Source organism: Molossus molossus, unplaced genomic scaffold (genome assembly GCF_014108415.1).
Source record: "Molossus molossus isolate mMolMol1 unplaced genomic scaffold, mMolMol1.p scaffold_m16_p_13, whole genome shotgun sequence".
Lineage (NCBI taxonomy): Eukaryota > Metazoa > Chordata > Mammalia > Chiroptera > Molossidae > Molossus > Molossus molossus.
Genome location: NW_023425348.1, coordinates 18059747 through 18081990, shown reverse-complemented (window position 1 = coordinate 18081990; position 22244 = coordinate 18059747). Strand labels below are relative to the sequence as shown.

The 22244-nt window shown below is 39.4% G+C and overlaps 1 pseudogene; it reads right to left on the bottom strand.

Moving 5' to 3' along the window:
- Positions 1–4612: 4612 nt before the first annotated feature.
- LOC118627816 overlaps positions 4613–22244 on the bottom strand; it is a 32424-nt pseudogene continuing 14792 nt past the window's right edge.

The following is a 22244-nucleotide window of genomic DNA, read 5'->3' as shown; positions in this document are numbered from 1 at the left end:
TGCTGTGGCTATTCGAGATCTTTTTTCGTTCCATATGAACTTTTGAAGTATTTGTTCTAGTTCTGTGAAATATGTTGTTGGTATTTTGATGGGAATTGCATTGAATCTATAGATTGCTTTGGGTAGTATGGACATTTTAATGATGTTAATTTTTCGAATCCATGAACAAGGTATGTGCTTCCACGTTTTTATATCTTCCTCTATTTCTTTCTTCAATGTCCTGTAGTTTTCTGCAAATAGGTCCTTTATTTCTTTGATTAAGTTTATTCCTAGGTATCTTAATTTTTTTTATCACCATGGTAAATGAGATTGTTTTCTTAGTTTCTCTTTCTGTGAGTTCATCATTGGTGTCTAAGAATGCCATCGATTTCTTGACGTTAATTTTGTATCCTGCTACTTTACTAAATTCATTTATTAAGTCTAGTAAATTTTTGATGGAGTCTTTGGGGTTTTCTACGTATAGTATCATGGCATCTGTGAATAATGACAGTTTCACTTCCTCTTTTCCAATTTGAATCCCTTTTATTTTTTCTTCCTGTCTGATTGCTGTGGCTAAGACTTCCAGTACTATGTTAAATAAGAGTGGCAAAAGTGGGCATCCTTCTCTTGTTCCTGTTCCTAAGGGAAATGCTTTTAGTTTTTACCCATTGAGTATGATGTTGGCTCTAGGTCTTTCATGTATGGCCTTTATTATGTGAAGATATGATCCATCTATTCCCAGATTGCTGAGCATTTTTATCATAAATGGGTGCTGGATTTTGTCAAAGGCTTTTTTGGCATCTATTGATATGATCATGTGGTTTTATTCTTCATTTTATTTATGTGGTGTATCACGTTTATTGATTTGTGAATATTGTACCAGCCTTACATCCCTGGGATCCCACTTGGTCATGGTGAATAATTTTTTTTGATGTATTGCTGGATCCGATTTGCTGGTATTTTGTTCAGGATTTTGTCATCTATGTTCATCAGGAGTATTGGCCTGTAGTTTTCTTTCTTTGTAATGTCTTTTTCTGATTTTGAAATTAGAATTATGCCGGCCTCATAAAACTAGTTTGGAAGTCTTTCTTCTTTTAGAATTTTTTGAAATACTTTGAGGAGAATGGGTGTTAGTGAAGCCATCCGAGCCTGGGCTTTTGTTTGCTGCTAGAGTATGAATTACGTCTTCAATTTCTTTAGTTGTCAACTGGTGTGTTCAAGTTTTCTATCTCTTCCCAGCCCAGTTTTGGGAGACTATGTGTTTCTAGTACTTTGTCCATTTCGCTTAGATTGTCGAATTTTTTGCCATATAATTGTTCATAGTAGTTGTTAATGTTCTTTTGTATTTCTGTGGTGTCGGTGGTTATTCCTTCTCTCTCATTTCTGATTTTGTGTATTTGTGTTCTCTCTCTTTGTTTGTTGGTGAGTCTAGCTAAGGGTCCATCAAACTTGTTAACCTTTTTGAAAAACCAGCTCTTTGTTTCATTGATCCTTTGAATTGTTATTTTGGATTCTGTCATGTATTTCTGCTCTGATCTTTACTATTTCCTTTCTTCTACTTGCTCCAGGGTTTATTTTTCATTTGCTTTCTAGTTCTTTATGTTGTGCGGTTAGTTGGTCTAAAAGAAATTTTTCTTGTTTCTGAAAGTAAGCCTGTAATGCTTATGAACTTCCCTCTCAAAACTGCTTTCGCTGCATCCCATAGATTTTGTGTTGTTGTGTCTTCATTTTCATTGGTTTCCAGGAAGTTTTTAATTTTTTCCTTGATCTCTTTGGTAACCCATTCATTGTTTAATAACATGCTATTTAGCTTCCATGTGTTGAAATGTCTTTGCATGTTCTTGGTGCAATTGATTTCTGGTTTCATGCCATCGTGATCTGAGAAGATGCTTGATATGTTTTCAATCTTCTTGAACTTGTAGAGACTTAGTTTGTGCCCTAACATGTGGTCTATCTTTGAGAATGTCCCATGTCCTTTTAAGGAGAATGTGAGTTCTGCAGTTTGGTAGGGGGAATTCTCTGTAGATATCTATTAAAACCATTTGGTCTAGTGCTACATTTAGAGCCTCTGTTTCCTTGTTAATTTTTTTTGTCTAGAGGATCAATCCAGTGATGTCAGCAGGATGTGGAAGTCCCCTGCTATTATTGTATTGCTGTTGATTTCTCCTTTGAAGTCCTCCAGAAGATTTTTAATATATTTTGGTGCTCCTATATTGTGTGCATATATGTTTACCAGGGTTATATCTTCCTCTTGGATAGATCCACTCAATATTATGTAGTGGCCTTGTTTGTCTCTAGTTATGGCCTTCATTTTGAAATCTGTTTTATCAGATATGAGTATTGCTACCCCACCTTTTTTTCCTTTTTATTTGCTTGGAAGATTTTTTTCCATTCCTTCACTTTCAAACTATGTGAGTCTTTTGTTGTGAGGCAGGTCTCTTTTAAACAACATATATATGAGTCATGCTTTCTTATCTAGTCAACTACTTTGTGTCTTTTGATTGGAGTGTTCAGTCAATTGACATTTAAGGTTATTACTGATATGTACTTATTTATTGCCATTGTTTTTTTGTGGTTATATTTTTCTCCCTATTTCTACTAATTACAGCAGTCCTTTTAACATTTCTTGCAGTGCCGGTTTGGTTCTAATATATTCTCTTAGCCTTTTTATGGCTGGGAAGCTCTTTATCTGACCTTCTATTTTGAATGATAGCCTTGCTGGATAGAGTAGTCTTGGATTCATATCCTTGTTTTTCATTACCTTGATTACTTCATGCCATTCTCTTCTGGCCTGTAGTGTTTCTGTTGAGAAGTCAGCTGGCAGTCTTATGGGGGTTCCTTAGTAGGTAACATGTTGCTTGTCTTTTGGTGCCTTTAGGATTCTGTCTTTGTCTTTGATTTGTGGCATTTTAATTACTATGTATCTTGGTGTGAGCTTGTTTGGGTTCTTCTTACTTGGGGCTCTCTGTGCTTCTTGAACTTGAATGCATTCTTCCTTCTCCAAATTAGGGAAGATTTCTGTTACTATCTCTTCAAATATATTCTCTAAGCCTTGCTCATTTTCTTCTTCTGGAAATCCTATGATGTGAATGTTGTTACATTTTCAGTTGTCCCACAGTTTTTTTAAGCTGTCTTTCTATTTTTTTCATTTTTTTTTTTCTCTTGGTCTTCTGATTGGGTGGTTTTTTTCTACCCTGTCTTCTAATTCACTGATCTGGTTCTCAGCTTTCTCTACTCTGCTGGTTATTCCTTCCAATGCGTTCTTTGTTTCTTATATGTCATTGTTCATTTCCACTTGTTTGGTTTTCAATGCTTCTATATCATGGTGTTGATGTCCTTACTCATGCTGTTGAGCTTCCTCAAGAGCATGGCTCTGAATTCTACCTCTGATAGGTTGCTTAACTGCATTTCATTTATCTCATCTTTGGTAGAGGTCTCTTGTTCTTTCATTTGGGATTTGTTTTTGTTTCACCATTTTGACTTTGGAGCCTGCCAAATTTTCCCTATGGGTGTTGGTGTTCTGCTGTTAGTGGCTCCCTCTACTGGGTTTGAATGAGCATGAGGAGACACACGTTAACCACCACTGTCAAGTCCTACTTTCCTGAGTAGATTTGCAAGCCCCGGAATGGTTCAGTTATCCTTTAGCTTTTTACCTGGAGACCATTAGTCAGGGTTACTTGAAGAGCCTTGGGTTCTCATTTGAATGAAAAACTCCTTCAGGTGTTCCCTGTAAGAGTATTTCCTGAGGGTGGGGCAGATGCTGGTTGTTAATGAGCCTCGATTTGCATTTCTTTGGCCTACCTAGGTAGAGTTGAATCTTCACGTGAGGGGTTGTTGCCCCTCCCCCAAGCCCTGGGAAGGAGTAAGTTGGCCACCGTCCTGTGCGACTGCAACTCAGCAAAAGCTCTGTGTGCCCTCCAAATCCTGAGTGTTCCCACACTGTTCCAGTCCAGTCTGCCCTCCCTCTGCTGGAGCCCAAAGTGAATGTCTGTGGCGAATTTAGCACTCTGTCCTGGTCCTCTGCACTGTGGAGCCAATTTGGGGTTTTTGCTGCTCACAGCTAAGGCTGCTGCTCTCTGTGGGCTCCCAGCTCTACCTCATACCTCCACAGACCTACCAGGATCAAGTCAGTGTCCCTGGTTATATGGTCCTTGTAAGCTGCTTTTCTGTTGCTTTTTCCCAATGATTTGTCTTCATTTTAGTTGTAATTCCAGTTTGGCCCTGGGCAGTGGTCTGTGTAGCTTCCATTCACTCTGCTGCCATTTCTGTATCCTGTTTCATTCTTATCATGGGTTTGGAAAACAGTGTTATCATAGATAACAATTGTAAGCTATTCTTGTCCTCGATTCCAATGATTTAGAACTTTTTAGTGAAAATAAACCCTCTGATTAAAATATAAGACAATATTCTGTTTTGTAACAAACGCAAACATCTTAAACTCCAGTTTTTTACCCATTTCTGCTTAATAAGAATCCAGCCTGCATTTGTCCATAATAGAAAGAATATTAAACTAAGAAGTCCCTGGAGAGGTCACAGTGCTGACAAAATTCAATGTGATCATGGAGCCTACACAGACACTGGAAATAAAGCTAGGCCCTTCCACACAGCTGTAAGTTCTTGCAATGGTTCCGTTTTAAGTCAGTGTCTCTTCATGTCATACATATTCCCCAATGTCTGCTTGTGAAATACCACAATCGCCTTGGAGTCTACTTTCCTACAGTCTTGTGTAGACTTTCCTGCCACCCCAAAACCCAAAGGATGTCTGCCATAGAATACACCACCATTCCCTGGTGCTGAGAAATTTTTTCAGTAATTCGACCCAGTCCAGATTTTAATACATGGTTCCTATGCAAGAAAGACTGCTCTGCTCTAGGCTCTATCCACATTTTGTACTTGGCATAGGGTGCAAGGTAATCCAGAGCTGTGATATGCAAATGGAATTTGTGGGTATTAGTGAATTTTCTGAAGCAGGTCCCCAGAGACACTAGCTTGTCACCAGAGATGTTGGCGGCCAACTTCAAGATCTTTTCACTCACGTAGTATACTCAGTTATTGTGCAGCCTGAAACAGTAGGTGCCATCAGGCCTATTGACCAGCAGCTGAAGATTCTCCCTGATGTATTTTTCTATCTTCTCAAACATGACATGGGTCTCTTCTTCAGCCAAAGGCTATATATTCCCACTGTTGGAAATCCTCCCTTATTAAATTTTATAAGTACAACAATTGACATCCCATTTTAGAGATGAGGAAATTGAGGTAAGGAGTAGGGCTGGACTTGGATGTCGGCTTTTAAACACAGCCTTATTGCGGCCCTTCATGCCCCATTTCTCAGAGGTTCTGCTGTTCCTGCCTATTCCAACTGTCTGGTGGCAGTGGATGCTTAAGAAGGAGTGGTTCTCATCCAGTGGCCAGCTCCATTTACAATAATTTCCTATCTCTGTCCACAGAAATTATGTTCTTCCCCATTGCTCCTACCTCATTTAATAGGGAAGGAATACAACTGTAGTATTTTAGCTTCCATGTGTCCTTCACTTCAGAAAGGCCCTTTGCTTAGCTTGAGGAGGGAAAGAGTGAGAAGCTAACAGAAGTTTTTAAACTCTGAGTGTCACTGGCACATCATAGGACTTAGAGATGAGCTTGTCAGATGGTCAAATAAATGAAGCTTCATTTGGATGCAGTAGGTAATCTTGTATTTTAAAGGAGCTCTACATCCCTGGCCGGTTTGGCTCAGCGGTTAGAGCATCAGCCTGCGGTCCCGAGAGACCCTGGTTCGGTTCCTGCTAAGGGCATGTACCTTGGTTGCAGTTTGTCCTGACCCTGTTTGGTTGTGCGGGTGGCAGCCATTCGATGTGTCCCTTTCACATCCATGTTTCTCTCTATCTCTCTTTCTCTTCTTCTTCTCTCTCCCTCCCACTCTACCTGAACAAAAAAATGGAAAAACTGTCCTTGGGTGAGGATAAAAAATAAAAATAAAAAAATAAAAATAAATAAATAAATAAAGGAGCTCTACAGCAAAACTTTTTGCTTGTCTTTCTTGAACATCAATGTTCTCACCTTATGGTTTCATAATAGTTCAGTTGTACGTGTTTGTGTGTTGTGGTGTGGGCACCAAATCATGATCACTTGTCCCTTGAGCCTCCAAGTGTTAATAATTCAGTAGTGCAGCTTGTTCTGTCCACACATGTGTCTTTTTTTGTCCCCAGTGGGCCCACCTGGCTCCAGAATAACAAATGAGACTGGGACAGGTGTGCATGCAGCCACCTGCAACCGTCACTGCCCTCTGACCTTGGGGTTATCACTGAGTCTGGCTGACCATGCCTGGCTCCTTTCTTTCTATAACTCCCCTTTCCGGGGTCTTATTATTGCTCTAAATTGAGCTTCTGGGAAAGTCCACCCACACAAGTACGTGTTCTACATAATTCACATCTGAACCCCAACTACAGATAAAGTTGAGTTTTTATTTTCATTTCTCCCTGAAAGGACTCTTTTTCTCATATGTATTTGTACATGCACTATAGGGCAGGGGAAAGGACATCATCATCATATATACTGTGTGCATGTACATGTGTATATTTTCAATTACATACTCAGTTCTAGGCACATAAAAGGATTTGGTTAGCTCTCATGTTCTCTTTATGAAGTCTTCCAATTCTCCTAAGCAGACTGAACAACTCTGCCTTATAGGTGCCCTCAGAGGATGGTTACATTTCTACTATAACTCAAAATTTTAGTGAAATTTACCTATACATATGCTTGTCTTCCCCACTAGCCTTTTTCCCAGAGAGCTCCTATGAGCAAAAAGCCTTATGGCTTCTTATTATCTGTAATCCAAGTTCCTTGCACAAACAGCTGTCTGTATTAATAAAAGAATAGATGCTACTCTGTCAACTGTATTATTCAGCGATGACTCAGTCCAACAGGACATGAGTGTGGTAAAGGCTCTCATGTATTCTTCTCTCCTCCCTGGACAAACCTACCCAGTGTTAGTCCCTCCAGAGGCTTTTTTTCTTTTAAGAATGGAAATTCTTGAAACTAAAAAAAAAAAGCCTCTCACTTGTTTCACACAGAGACCAGTGGTGCAAAGAACTTCATAATTCTTTAATGTTAATCCACAATTTTATTCATGGCCTAATTTTCTAAAATTAATTTTCTTCCATGCTCTCATACAAGGTAAGCTTTCCTTCTTTTTTGCTACTGAAAAGTATTATGCTAAGTGAAATAAGCCAGTCAGAGAAAGACAGGTACCATATGATTTGATTTTACTTATATGTGGAATCTAATAAATAAAATAAGCTAACAAACAAAAATATAAACAGACTCTTATATACAGAGAACAGACTGACAGCTGTCAAAGGGGAGAGGTTTGGGGAGCTGAATGAAAAAGGTGAAGGGATTGAACAAAAACTAAAAAATACTCATGGACAAAGACAACAGTATGGTGATTACCAGAGGGGTAAGGGGGATAAATGGTGACAGAAGGACATTTGACTTGGGGTGGTGAACACACAATATAATATACAAATGATGTATTATAGAATTGTACCCCTAAAACCTATGTACTTTTATTAACCAATGTCACCCCAATAAATTCAATAAAAATGTTAAAATAAAATAAAACAAAAATTACTTTTCTTTATTATCCCTCAAGTGTATTTGTATCTTTTTATTTGTATTTGTATTCACTTATTTTAGTTTGTCAGCTCTTAAGATAGAAGACTAGCAAATCTTTGTAATATATTTACATAATTTCAACATACAGTGCCATATGTAGTCAACATTAAACTATAAGTATTTGTAGCTGTCAGCTTAGAACACTGCTTAGGGAAAGGCTTTTAGTTAATGAACAAGCAGCTCAGGGATCAGTATTATCTATGTGACCTCATCTACAGCTATGTCTCCAAACACCTGGTGCAGTAAGTATTTGGTGGGGTTGGTCTCTGTAGTAGGAAAAGAGCTCAATGGTTGGTTCCAAAATGGTTTTGTCTGATGGCTTTTAATTTCAGCAATGTGCACAGGATTCTGGGTACACATGCAGCCCTTTTCCCCTCTTCCCACCCCTCTCGGACTCTTGCTTTCCCCTACTATCTTCCTCTCTGGCTGGGCACCAAGGTCTCCAGCAGGCTTCTCTCTGCACTTTGCTCCATGGTACCAGGAGGAGAGGGGGAGCAGCTTCAACTTTGTAAGAGAGGGGGATAAAAGGAAGTTGGCCCCTAAGTAGCAGTGGGAGGAAGAGCTAGGGGAATGGGGAGAAGAAAGAGATGGAGAGAATTAATACTGTTGAGTGCTTATCATGTGCCAAGTATGATATCAGACATTACATATAGTATTGCATTTAATGTTCTGAATAACCTTATATATTGTATTCAGTTTACAGATGAGAAAGTGAGGTTCTAGTTTCCAAAGTTATGCAACTAGGATGTGACAAAACCCAAGCCATCTCTGATTCTAAGTCCACATGCTTTCCAGGATACCAGGATGATGGTTCAGTTCCCACCAGCCTCAAATAAACTCATTGATTAAAACACTGTGAGATTTTTTCAAAGTATTTCATTTATTGAAAACAGACAATTACTTCCTGTATTAATATCCTGTATTAATAAATGATACAATCTATATATCTTTTTATACTGGAAGAAAGTAGGCAATCACCTCTCCCAGTAAGATACCTATGCTCTCTTTTAGCTTAAATTTGGAGGGAAGAATAGCTTTCCTTTAACTCCATACCTGTTCAAAGTCTTAGGAATAACTTGGTCACAAGTTTTTAAAAAATCACTCTCACTTAAACTTATTCAGACAAAAGGAACTTAAAGGAAAGAGACAGAATTGTCTTATAGAACCCACGGTCAGAAAGTACAGTCAGTTCCCATAACCAACTTGAGGCAGGAATTGAAGAATCAATAGAAAGTACAGAAATACTTCCTGTTGTTCTATTTCTTTTCCCCTCACTCTCTCTGCACGTTTGTAGAAGGCTTCATTCTTTGCCCTCTCCAAGTCTTTGCCCTTTTCTGTTTTGGCAAGTACTTGGCCCACAGATGAGCCCCCACCTCAGCCGTACATCACTTCTCAGTTCAAGTACCTCACACAGTCTCTAGACTCTAATATAAATTTCTCAGAAGATAGAATCTGATTGGCCAGCTTGAATCACATGTTCACTGCAATTCAATGAGTGGTGACCATAGGGACAAGTGACTTCCTTCCTTGGTCTCTGCCTTCTGAGAAAATGGTATGGGCAAGTTCTGAACAGGGTGTGGGTACATAGAAGGCATGATTAAAAGAGGAAATAACTATCTCTGGTGGAGTATGAAATATAGCAAGCCTATGGGTACCATCAGTGAAAACTGAAGAGCCCAGAAACCATAAGGGGTCAAAAAGAGGATCCTTATGAGCCCAACTGCTGACAGTGCAATGACTATGAAGAGAAATTATTAGGATTATGACTGCTTAACACCAAGTTATGTTTCTTTCCTCTTTGACTCTTTGAGTTCATCTCTTTTTGTCTATTTCCATCTCTTTTTGATCTATTATGTAACAATAAAATTCTAGAAATAACCTGAATGTCTATAACTATGGAAATGGTGGATCAAATTCTGGGACAGTCATTCTATAGAACATTATGTATGTATTAGAAGAAATAAGTTGAGCCCAGCCTGTGTGGCTCAGTGGATTGAGCGTCATCCTATGGGCTGAGAGGTGCTGGTTTGATTCCCTGTTAGGGCACATGCCCGGGGTTGTGGGCTCGATCCCCAGTAGGGGGCATGCAGGAAGCAGCTGATGGTTGTTCTCTCACATCAATGTTTCTCTCACTCTTCCTTCCTCTCTCTCACTAAAACAATAAATAAAAACGTATTTAAAAAAATAAAATAAAAGGAATGAGTTGAATCAATCTGAATTAAACTGAGAAAATAGTCAGGAATATATTAAATAAAAAAAATAACACTACAGTTGTTTTCTGTCTCTATGAGACTGTTTCTATTTTGTTTGTTAGTTTATTTTGTTCATTGGATTCCACATATAAGTGAGATCATATGGTATTTGTTTTTCTCCAACTGGCTTACTTCACTAACAGACTGACAGCTGTCAGAGGGGGATTGGGGGCTGCATAAAAAAGGTAAAGAAGATGTTATGCAAACAAACAAACAAACAAAAACCTCATAGACACACATGACAGTATGGTGATTACCAGAGGGAAAAGGAGATGGCAGGAGGTGGGAGAGGATAACAAGGAAATCAGTAAAAAAAAATTGCAAAATAATGTATATAATATCCTATTCTGTAAAAATAAGTAAATAACAACAAAGTAAAGTTTTAGACAGCTATTTATGATTAGATATGTGGAGATGAGTAAGGATATACCAATCTCTTGCCATTGATTACTTTGAGGGAGGAAGAAGTGGGATTATGGAGGGGAAAGAGTAGATAATGTTTCTTTATATACCTCCCAATGACATAACTTAGAAAAGTCACGTTATACTAGAAATAAATTCAATAAAAAGAAAAAAATTGTTATTAGATTAGAAGGTTTTCTAAATTCTATATTTAAAAGCCTGTCTCAAGTACTACCATTCCTGGCCTTTCCTGACCCCTTCATACAGAAGGTCTCCCTGTGTGATTTCCAAAGAATGTAGACCTCTCTTATGATTCTGATAGTCTGCCTAGAACAACAGATGTGGACTACTTCTTTTATCCTCATACTTACACTACATCTTCATTAGAGCCCCATTTTTGGACCCTCCCAACCCCAACATTTAAAATGGTGTCTTATATAGAAGAGGTACCTATTGAAACTTTATTGAATAGGATTAACTCAATACTCTGCGATTTTTCCAACACGTCCTGCATGTTGTTTCAAAAAGGTAGATTCTCTCCAAGAATTTGCCTTAGCTTCTAATTGCAGCAATCTCTATTGACACTTTTCTAATACAATGTCATATTATTTTCTAAACATTTCTAGCCAACTTATATTTCAGTTCATAATTTGAGGGGAAAACAAATGAGTAATGTCTTAAATATTGGAAGCTGATAACTCAGTGAACTCCAAGCAGTCACATATCTTTAAAATTAATTTGGGGCACCCCAGCTGACCTTAACATACACAGTCCAGCAAGTCTGGGGCTTGAAAAACCAGAGTAGTGATTAACCCTGTCAGAGATGACATGGCTGATGTCAAACTCCTCCAAATTAGAGTCTTCTCCTTCTGAATGCACCTCATTACTGAGAAACCTTAATTCAAGGGATATACACTTAAACATTTAATAAATCTGTGATCAAAATCCAGGAGCACAATAAAACCTTTGATGACAGTGGAAGAGAGTGGGAGCAGAACCTAGGTAGAAGACAGAGAACAAAGGGAAGATGTTTGGGTTAACTCTGTGGTCAGAGATTCCGACCCTTTAAGTTGTCCTTTAGATCATAATACCACTTGGATCTGATGACAGCAAATTTGTAGGAACTGAAGTGCAATCTCAATGAACATTTAAGAAACTTCCAGGGAGTTAGACCAAGGCACTTTCAATAATGCTGGCAATTGAAGCTGACCTAGAACCCACCCATTGCCACACAGCAAGAATAATTGTCTCAGTGCAAGATAGACACAATACATAAAACACCATACCTCTAAAAATTACTAGAATAGAATGAGCTGGGGGTTGGGAATTGGACAATGTATATCAAATAGGGTATGTAGAGAAGGATCACAAGATATGATGAGAAAATAAAGAAATGGGAACAAGAGATCTATTTCTGGTTCTGTCTCTGCCACTAAAATCCCCATGTGAAGTTAAACATATCATTTCACTCTTAAAAGTCTCAGACTCCTCATTTAAAAATAATGGGAGTTTCATTTGTTTCTCGAGTACAACTCACAAAAGAATCACCTGGAGATCCTGTTAAAATGCAGATTCTGATTCAGTAGCTCTGGAGTAAGACTTAACGAATTAAGTCATTCAGAGGTGTGTAAGGAAACATTGTCTACTCTTTCCTCTCCATAGTCCCACTTCTCCCACCCAAAAAGTCACCACATAAGCTCCTGAGTGATCCACAAACTACACTTTAAGAAGCAAGAAATTAGATGATCTCCAAATCCCTTCCAGCTCTAAAATTCAGATTCCTACATCAGAATTTCCACCTTCTCAAGTAAAGCCTTCTGAGTTTCTGCCCTCCTGCTATTCCCCAGTCCCCTGACCTAGGCTGACCTCTCTTTACAGAGATTTAGCCTGTCTTCCTTCCCAATTTAACAGTGCTACAATTTCTGTGATCACCGGGGGTTCTCCTCAACCAAATGAAGAAGAGTGGAAACCAAGCAACCAGTCCTTTCTGATCTTCTGTTCAGGGGTAAGCACATAGGCCCTTTTTGCTTGAAGAGATTGTATTGTTCATCTTTTGGAAGCCAGGCAAGGGGAAGTTCTAGACATTTCTTTCCAGTTTTATCAACATGGGAATGATGATGAATATATAGGTTTGTGTTGCCTACACAAAATTTTATTTTCTTATTTCATGAGGAATTCTTTGAAATTGTAATTTTAATGATATTATAATATCCCATCACATGAATGTCCATTATTTACATAGCAATTGTTATACATTTAAGCAGTTGGTTGCAATTTTAAACAATATTAAGATGAACACCCTTATTGCTTTCATAGCTACCATTTGTTATTTACTGCATGCCAAACACCAGGCCAACTGCTTTATGTACATCATTTCATTTAATCCTCAAAATCACCTTTCAAGTTGAGTATTCTTATGATTTCCATTTTATTGAGAAGGAAACAGACACAGATAAGTCAAATGCCTTACTCAGGATTACACAGCCAGTCAATGGCGGATGTGGAACTATACTCAGGTCTGTGTAATTCCAAAGCCAAACTCAAAACCACTGTGTGTCGTCTCTTTGTAGATACATCCCCAGGTGCCTCTCTGATGATCTCATTAGGATTGTGTGTGTGTGTGTGTGTGTGTGTGTGTGTGTGAACTTTTAAATTTAATTACAAAAGTGACATCGGTTCATAGAAACAATTTGAGCAATGCATAGATATAAAGAAAAATCTATATTTTCTTTTTCCTCTTTTCTATGATTTCTTGAAGTATATTTCTTTTCTATGCATTTGCTAGGCTACAATAGCACACAGGAAAGCAGGAAGCATGTATTTCACCACTATATTTCCAGTGCCTGGCACAGCGCTAGCTAGGCCTTAAGAACATTTGTTAAAAGAATAAATAACTGAATACATTTATTTTAATAAAAATGGAATCTTACCATACATATAAGTCTGAAATTGTTCATTTCACTTAATAAATCTCAAGCAACTTTCCAGAGCTTGATAACTCTGGAAATAACTGTATAATATTCTATAATATAATGATTTATTAAGTCATTTCCCATAAATTGATATGAATGTTTATAGATTTTGAGAGTTACTATTGATGCTGCATTAAATATCCACATACCTTTGTATGTTGATAGTTTAATTTCCTTAGGGCAGTTCTATAATTAGGATTACTGGCTTAAAGAGGATATTTATTTAATTAAAAAAATTTTTTTTCTTTATTGATTTTAGAGAGAGAGAGGAAGGGAGAGAGAGACAGAAACATCGATGAGAGAGAACATTAATTGGCCGCCTTCTGCACGCCCCCCCCCCCCCCCGCACTGGGGATTAGGCCCACAGCCTGGGCATGTGCCCTGACCAGGAATTGAACCAGTGACCTCTTGGTGCATGGGTTGACACTCAACCACTGAACCACACGGCCGGGTGGGGAGGAGGATGTATATTTTAAATTTTAACATGTAATCCCAGGAATTTTCCTAAAATATGAAGCCAATTTGCATTCAACCAAGCAGTGTCAAAGTGGTGAATCCCTATACATCACCACTTGATCAAACTTTTACATTATCATCAATCTGGTGTTTAGAAAAAAAATTGGTGTTTAGATTTTCATTTTTTTTATTACTAGTAAGGTTGAATGGCCTTTAAGATTTATCTTTCTTTTTTTTTCTGTGAATTGTAGGAAACATGCCCTCATTAATATTTCTGAATTAAAGAATGTGAACATTTGAAAGGTGCTTGACACTTGAACCAACTGCCCTCCAGAAGTGATGGAAACTTACCCTCCCACAGACAGGGCATGAAACCGCCTGTTTCACCAAACTAGGTATTATAATTCTAGAAGAAAAATGAGGTATTTGCCAATTTGAGACCCTTTGTTGATTGACTTGGGCATTTCTCATCTTTCCTTCAGCCAGTTGTCTTTTTTTAGTTTTCTTGTCCTATAGAAAGCTCCTGTGAGCAGCTCCATCCCTGTGGGAAAGGCTGGTGGAGGCAAGGGCCTCCAGCACAGGGGACCTGGAAGGGCTGCTGGAGTTGCAGTGGGAGGTTGAAAGCATTTCTAGAACACAATGGACCATGAGAGCTGGCCCTGAGAGTAAAGGCAAGTTTATACCAGGTCCGCCAGGTGCCGTGGAGGTGCAGGGTGGGAGGGATAGATGTTGCTCTACAAAATGAGCTCCGTTGCTCCAGTGCATTCCAGGAAGAGTTGGCCACAAAGGGGCAAAATCCAGTTAAACAGAGTGTAATTCAAATGAACAAGTACTATTCAACATCTACCAGAAGCAAAGTTCTGACCTCAGGAAGAGATTCCTGCTGTAGGCACTACATAATCAGTACATATGGAGGCTGTTCACAAAAATCCTAAAGCAGAATGTTTGTAACCACAGAACCAACTCAAAATGGTCCTATCTTATTCAAGGAGCTTCTTTTCAGAGACAACAGACCAAAACCACAAGTCATGCAGCTGAAGCATGTGCAGAGGAGAGAACTTGGACCTGCAGCTGCACCTGGAACCAAAGGACAGGGCACAGCTAGAACTCGAGTACTAAAGGCCTTTCAGAAGTGAGGGGTCGGTTGTCCAGGAAGATGGTGTTGATGCCCCTTTACCATAAATGGCCAAGCTTCAAGCTCTTCCAATTAAAATTCTCCATCAGGGCTTCGCGTACCTGTTTCCCCAACCCCTTAAAACTTTCCCAAACCCTGGATTGGGGAGTTTAGGCTTTTGAGCACCAGCTTCCTATTCTCCTGGGTTGTGCTAGTCATAATAAAACAGCGCTTTTTCTTCCCTGCAGTGCTCGGTATCTAGTGTTTGCTGGCAACAGGTGGGCAAACTCTTTCTGTCCTGTAACAAAAGGTGTGAGCTGATGAGAAGCACATCGAGCTACGGTGAGTTGAAATGGACAGAGGTTACATCCAGGTAGTAGGATCAAGGAAGGCTTTCTGGACAGAGAACAGGAGGTTAGAGGAGTACCTCAGTTCTAGTTGTCCCCACACAAGCTCCCCCAGAGTTTCAGGCAACAATTTGGAAGCGCTCACCAATCTGTGCATGAACCTCATGTATCTCACAGATTCACTTGCTACCCTCACAGATCCAGGCACTGTAGGTCTGACCAGAATCAAATATGTACGTACATTAAAACCTTCTCCTCTCCTGCCTATTGAATTTCAGAGGTTCTGTTGATATTATGAGCAGGCAGTGTGTCCCCAGCTAGGTCAAGCTGGGATTCAGTGTGGCTGCTTAGGAAAACAGCTGGTTGGTGACCTCTCTGGATCCAGATACGCCTGGGGCTTTGTGCTTTTCTGAAAGAAAAAAAAGGGTACTTGTCTACAAGAGGACAAGTGAAAGAAAAATAAGTAAGGAATGAGCCCTGGCCGTTTTGGCTCCGCTGTTAGAACATCGGCCTGCGGACCAATGAGTCTTGGGTTCAATTCTGGCTGCGGTTCGTCCCCTGCCCTCGGCGGAGTCATGTGGGAAGCAACCGGTGATGTGTCTCTCTCACATCGATGTTTCTCTCTGTTTCTCTCTATCTCTCCCTCCCTCCAAATCTATCTGATAATAAGTAGAAAAATTCCTCAGGTGAGGAATGAAAAATAAAAAATGAAGTAAGGGATGGATGGTTTCTTTTCGACATGGCTTGTTCCCTTTGGACCTCTGGGGTCCTGAAGGATTGTTTTCGAAGAGTGAGGCAATCCAGATTAAAGCTGATCGACCTGCTCTTGTGAAAGGCTGTGAGCATCTGGACTAAAGCAGGATGGTTTCAGGTTGAGACAAACACTTCATGGGTGAGAAGTCCAGCTCTCCTCCTTGGCCCCGTGATCACCGAGTCATTCACCAGAGGGCAACTTGCTGCTCTGACAGGCCAGGACAGTGAGCACCAAAGGAGGCTATTTCTGAGAGTGTCCTCATGAAGGGTAGCAGCCACAGAGCTGACAGTACCCCTGAGAATCGAGAATGATGGCAAGACTGAAGACGGAGGACGTGGAGTTCCTACGTACTGCAGGAGGAGCTAAAAGCCATCAGGATTTGGGCATTAGTGTCAATGTAAACTCATTTGTACGTACACTTTTCTAAGGCCCGAAAATGATCTAGTTACACAAGGAATGGTGAATAATATTCTACCTAAAGTTGAATAAAGTCAACAAGTACTCATTACCTTTGGAAAAAAATAGAACTCAAACATCTTTCTAAATTAGGACACCCAGTCACTTTAGCTGAAGCCTTCCAGCTCAAGTTCCAAGAGCATCTCAGAATCCCATATCCTGCCCTGAGGTGCTATTCACTAGGTTCTATGAAAAACTCAAACTTAGAATCCAGATATATTGGTAAGAACCTCTAGGGAAGCCAGAGTCACTTTAAGTGAATTAAATTTCCATCACATGGTGTTTATGACCAGTTGTATATTAGACCATGAACATGCTAGATGTTTAATACTTATTAATTTGGTTTGATTTAATGTGTTAAACTAGTGCCTACATTTTATTGTTAAAAAATTATATTCAGTCATGAAGTTTGCATTCACTATCCCCATGAGGACCAGTGACATCCTCTCTCTCTAAACATTTTTCTTTCTACCTCTCTAGCTATTGAACCATTATGGAAACCTCTTGTCTGTCTGCCCACAGGGGGCTCCCATGACTCTGCCTTCAGGCTAATAAAAATGTAGCAAGAAGAGGTAAAGGCATGCAAATTCCTTTGTAAGCCAGGCCTCATTTTCCTAAGTACCCCCCTACTCCCTCCTTCCTTTCCCTCTTCCTCCAGGCTCCCTTCCAACCAGAAACTACCAGACATGGAAACCCTGTATTTCTCCAGGGTCTCTCCTCCAAATTTCTCATTTGGTAAATGCCATATTTGAGGGCTGGGGTATGACTTCCCATTTGTAAAGATAAACTAAATCTGAGACAAAATTAACACAAGCTGTTTATTCACAAACTAGCAGCAAGGAAACCCATATGCTACCCCTTTCATTTCAGCAGGGGTTCAAAGTTGTTAGAAAAGAGTACATTTTGTAGAGTGAAAATAAATACTGAGGCAGGATTCTGATATCCAGGCTTTCTGTGAAGCGTAATATGGAAGCTGGGAAGATTTTCTTATTAGTTTTTGGGTGTCAGCAACTGTCCTTGGTTAGCCACAAAGGGGCAAGTGAGCAGTTTGGAGACATTTGAAAAAAGGAAGGGTTGTTGAGTCTGGGCAAAGGGTCTTCTGTGGCCATCCATTTCCTGAAACAAGGGTGGGGGCTTGTGTGCTCTTTTATGATTCTTATGAGAAACTGACCACCACAGCAGGAAGTTTTTCACATCAAAAGCGATAATGGTAGAATTGTTTTTTTTAAATATTTTGCTGAGAGATAATTAACTAAATCTTGATTCTAAACTGGAGCTAACAATAATTGGGGAACATTCATTAAAAAGAGTGTATGCTTTCTTTTAAATGACCCACTGGCTACACAAAGTCCAGCCTTTATCAGAATTGTCCTGCCCACCTTTGGGGGTGGTCTGGGCAGGCAAATATGTCCCCTGTAGTCCTCCCTGCGTGTCGTCTGCAGCTCAGGCTCTGGAACACTGCCCCTTGCCTCCTATGCCCTCAGGCTCATTCCTCCCAAGAATGGTGGACAGTGGGCTACAACTCTTTGAAAAGCCCTGATGAAAGTCAGAGATGGCAGAAGGAAAAGATAAAACAGACTTAGGGCTGTGGTGATGTTCAGAACTGCTAGGACCAGGAGGTCCTGAGAGGGTCTTCCTGACTTGTTCCCAGATGGCCACCATCTGGAAGGGAACCTCTTTCTTCTCTCCAGGAAGGACATCATATAGCATGTCTCCTGAAGAAAAGCCCAAGACCAACCATCACCACAGGGGAGAAAGTGCCCCCTTGCAATCCCTCTCCACTGTCACTGTCTTGGTTTCCTGTCCCAGGACTGACTTTGGCCTCATCTAAGAAAAGATGTCAGTTGTGACACTCATTTCCCCCAGGGAAAGCTCTGCCTCCACTCACAAGGGTGTGGTCTTGACCTCTGGTTTCCATCAAGACAATTAAATCAGTGGGAATAAAAGGAGTAACATCTGTAACAAGAATAAATTAATTAATTTCAAAAAGACAATTAAATCACATAAAAATAGATGCATCAGCCTTGGAAATAAACAATTCTTAAATTTTAAATTGTGCCTCATTCTGAGCAGCATGATGAAATCTTCCACCATCCTGCTCTGTCCCAACCTGGACAGGAATCATCCCTTTGTGCACACTGGATATGCTGCCCTCCTGTCAGTCACCTAGCAGCTGTCTTGGTTTTCAGACTGGTTGAGAGAGAGAGAAAGAAAGAAAGAGAGAGGAAGAGAAAGAGAGAGAGAGAAAGGGGGAGACCATATTCACATAACTTTCATTGCAGTATGTTGTTACAATTGTTCTATTGTATTATCAGTTGTTAATTTATTACTGTGCCTAATTTGTAAATTAAAATTTACCATGGGTATGTACGTATAAGAAAAGCTTCCTTCTTCACTTCTCATGCCCTCCTCCACCTCCTCCTAATCCTTTTTTCTTTTTCTCTCCCTTGTCCTCCTTTGTGTTCTAAATTTAGAACAATGGTTATGTTTTTCTATACACTTGTAAACCTTACTCATGAGAACTGACTGGCAGAATGGTTAAGGGGTGAGTCCCTTGTCTCTTTATGAGAGTACTTTTGCTTTCCAAGGAGACCAATATGGCTGCCATTGATCCCAGTTTTCTGGTACAGCTGAATTTCTTTTTAAAATGCTAGAGTTCAAGCGCTGTGTCTATATAAACACTGAAACTGTGAGCACAAGTTACAGGTCCTTGGAGAAGAAAAGTTGCCTGATTTGGTGGCCAGCTTCCCAAATTCCCCTTGGTAATCCTTCCTCAACTTTCTCTTCCAAAATAGTTTCCAGAAGAGTTTGGAATTTGTCTTCTGAGGTGGCAGAGCACCTATCACAAAGTGTACACCACCAGCACAATTATCTGAAACAAATGATTACTGGAAGCAGTGAGTGCAGGGCTTGGGGCCAAATGTTGGGAATGTGCTTGCTAATGGTGGACCTTTAAAGTACTGCAGGAGAATAACAGCTTTATACAACTATCAGTGTGTGTGTGTGTGTGTGTGTGTGTGTGTGTGTGTGTGTGTGTGTTTTATCAACTTGAGGTCTACCTGTACAAGCAAAATAAAGCAAATAACTGAAAAGAACTATCTGGATAACTCAGATTTAAAAGTCTGCTATGGAAGTAGAAAAGACATGCCACAGCCTCTGCTGGACTGGCTCTCAGGACAGATCGGTTTCTAAGAGGATAGCTCAGACTTCCCTCTATCCTGCTAAATTGAACAAATCACTTAGCTCTTCTGTGTCCTTCATGACTCTTCCCTTCAATCTGCCTACATAGACACCAAGGACAACTTGGTGCTACTGAGAGTGCTTGGTCAATTTCCTGGAAGAAAAGCCCCTCCTCCTCCCAGGGTTTGCGAGCCCTGCTTCTGGGACTTTGACATCCCAGGAAGAGTTGGAGGAGAGGGCTTCTATCTTGATTATCAGAATATTTACCACTAATTTGAGCCCATTGTTGACTTGGCTTTTTTTGTTTCAAGTTGTGGCCCTAAAAGTTTTAGAAAGAAGAAAGTAGGGAGGACATATTTAGAGAAAGCAAGGGAATTAGGTGGTTTGTAGGGATTATTATCAGTGGTTCTCTGAGTATTAGCTCTAAACCAGAGGGTGATTTCTGGTTTTATACTTAAGTATTTGTATCTTCCTTGGCCATAAAGAAACTGTTCATCTGTCCAGCTATCCTCCAGTCTCTCTTGTGGATTTATACATTGTCAGAGACAAATTTTAGTTGCAATAATATATGCCTTAAGAGAAAAAATAATGCCAAAATGCCTGGATTGTAAGATAGTACTTTGGTTTCACATAAAAGCAAGTAGAACCAAACCTATTTGAAACCAGTAAAAATGAAATTCCACATCTAATAACTAATCCCTAACTAATTAGAGATATAAACAAAGTTGCCAGATATAAGGTCAACACACAAAAAATAAATTACATTTCTTTATAGCAGCAAAATCTATCTCCAAAATACAGTAAGAAATTAGATAGTATTTACCATAGTAACAAAAGTCATAAAGTATATAATAATTAACAAAAACTATTAAAACCTCTTTATTCTGTTAAAGGATAGAAAAAAATTCTAATTAACTAAAAAGATAATTCTTTCTCTTGAATGGGACAACTTAGTTTTGTAAAAAAAAAGGTCAATTCTTGCCAAAATTAATCTATAAATTTAATATAAATGTAATGCAATACCAATCAAAATTCCAGATCAGTTTTTCTGAGGGAGGGAATAATGTTCTTTTAAAATGCATGTGGAGTAATATAAGAAGATGATGGATTATGAGGTCCCAGACTTCATCCCTCCTTCTCAACCCCAACAGAAACAAGTTAGCAAATACCCCCAATTGAAAATCACTCTGGGTTAGTTCCAGAGTACAATTAAGAACTGCAACAACCCAGTGGAGCACAAACACCAAGAATGGCCACATAGAGAAGCAGAGAGAGCATTTTATCAGTATCCCTCCACTCCCCAACCTGAACCTCAGCACCAAGAGGAATCCCCTTGGTATGACCTATGGCCTCAAGGGAAAGAGAGAGCAGGACAGCCTCAATAGACCTTGCCACCACTAGGAATACCTGTAGCTTTTGCCAGTGCAGACCTCTGTAGTCTTTGCTGATGCTCAAAGTCCATGCTGCTGCACCCTCTGGACTAGGAGCATGTCCTCCTCACACCACCACCATGCACACATGTGGCAAGGATGCCCACTCTTACCACTTCTACTCAACATAGTACTTCGAGTCCTAGTCAGAGTAATTAGATATGAATAAAAAATAAAAGCCATCCCAAAAGAAGACATAAAATTATCTTTGTTTGAAGATGACATGATATTATCAATAGGAAACCTAAAGACTCCATCAAAAAACTATTAGAATTAATAATCAAATTCAGTCAAGTTGCAGATATACATTCAACATACAAAAGTCAGTTATATTTCTATACATAAACAATGAGCTATCCAAAAAGGAAATTAAGAAAACAATCCATTCACAATAGAAACAAAAAGAATAAAGTATTTAGAAATAAATTTAATCAAAGAGGTAAAAGACTTTTACACTGGATATTATACAACATTGATAAAGAAAAATTCAAAAGACACAGAAAGCCCTAGCCAGTTTGGCTCCGTGGTTAGAGCACTGGCCTCCAGACTGAAGGGTTGTGGGTTTGATTCCCAATCAAGGGCACATACCTGGGTTGCAGGTTCAATCCCGGGTAGGGATTGTGCAGAAGGCAGCCAGTTGGCATGTCTCTCTCACATCAATGTTTCTCTCTCTCTCTCTCCCTCCATCATTCCCTCCCACTCTGTCTAAAAATAAATCAAAAATATTTTAGAGCGAGGATCAAAATACATAAAATAAAAAGACACAAAGAATGGAAAAATGTTTGTGTCCATGGACTGGAAAAATTAATATTGTGAAAGTGTCCATACTACCTAAAGTGATCTACAGATATAATACAATCCCTATAAAAATTTCAATGGCATTTTTCTCAGGGGGAAAAAAAAACTGTTCTAAAATTCATAAGGAACCACAAAGACCCCAAATAGCCAAAGTAATCTGATCAAGAAGAACAAAGCTAGAGGCATCATACTTCCTGATTTCAAAACATATTACAAAGCTACAGTAACCAAAGCAGTATGGTGCTGGCATAAAAACAGATGTATAGATCAATAGAGGACCCAGACATGAATTCCCACATCTACAGTCAACTGACTTTTGACAAGGGTACCAATAACACACAATGGGGAAAGGATAGTATCTTCAATAAATGGTGCTGGATAAAATAGATATCCACTTGCAGAAGAATAAAATTGAACCTTTTCTCACATCAAA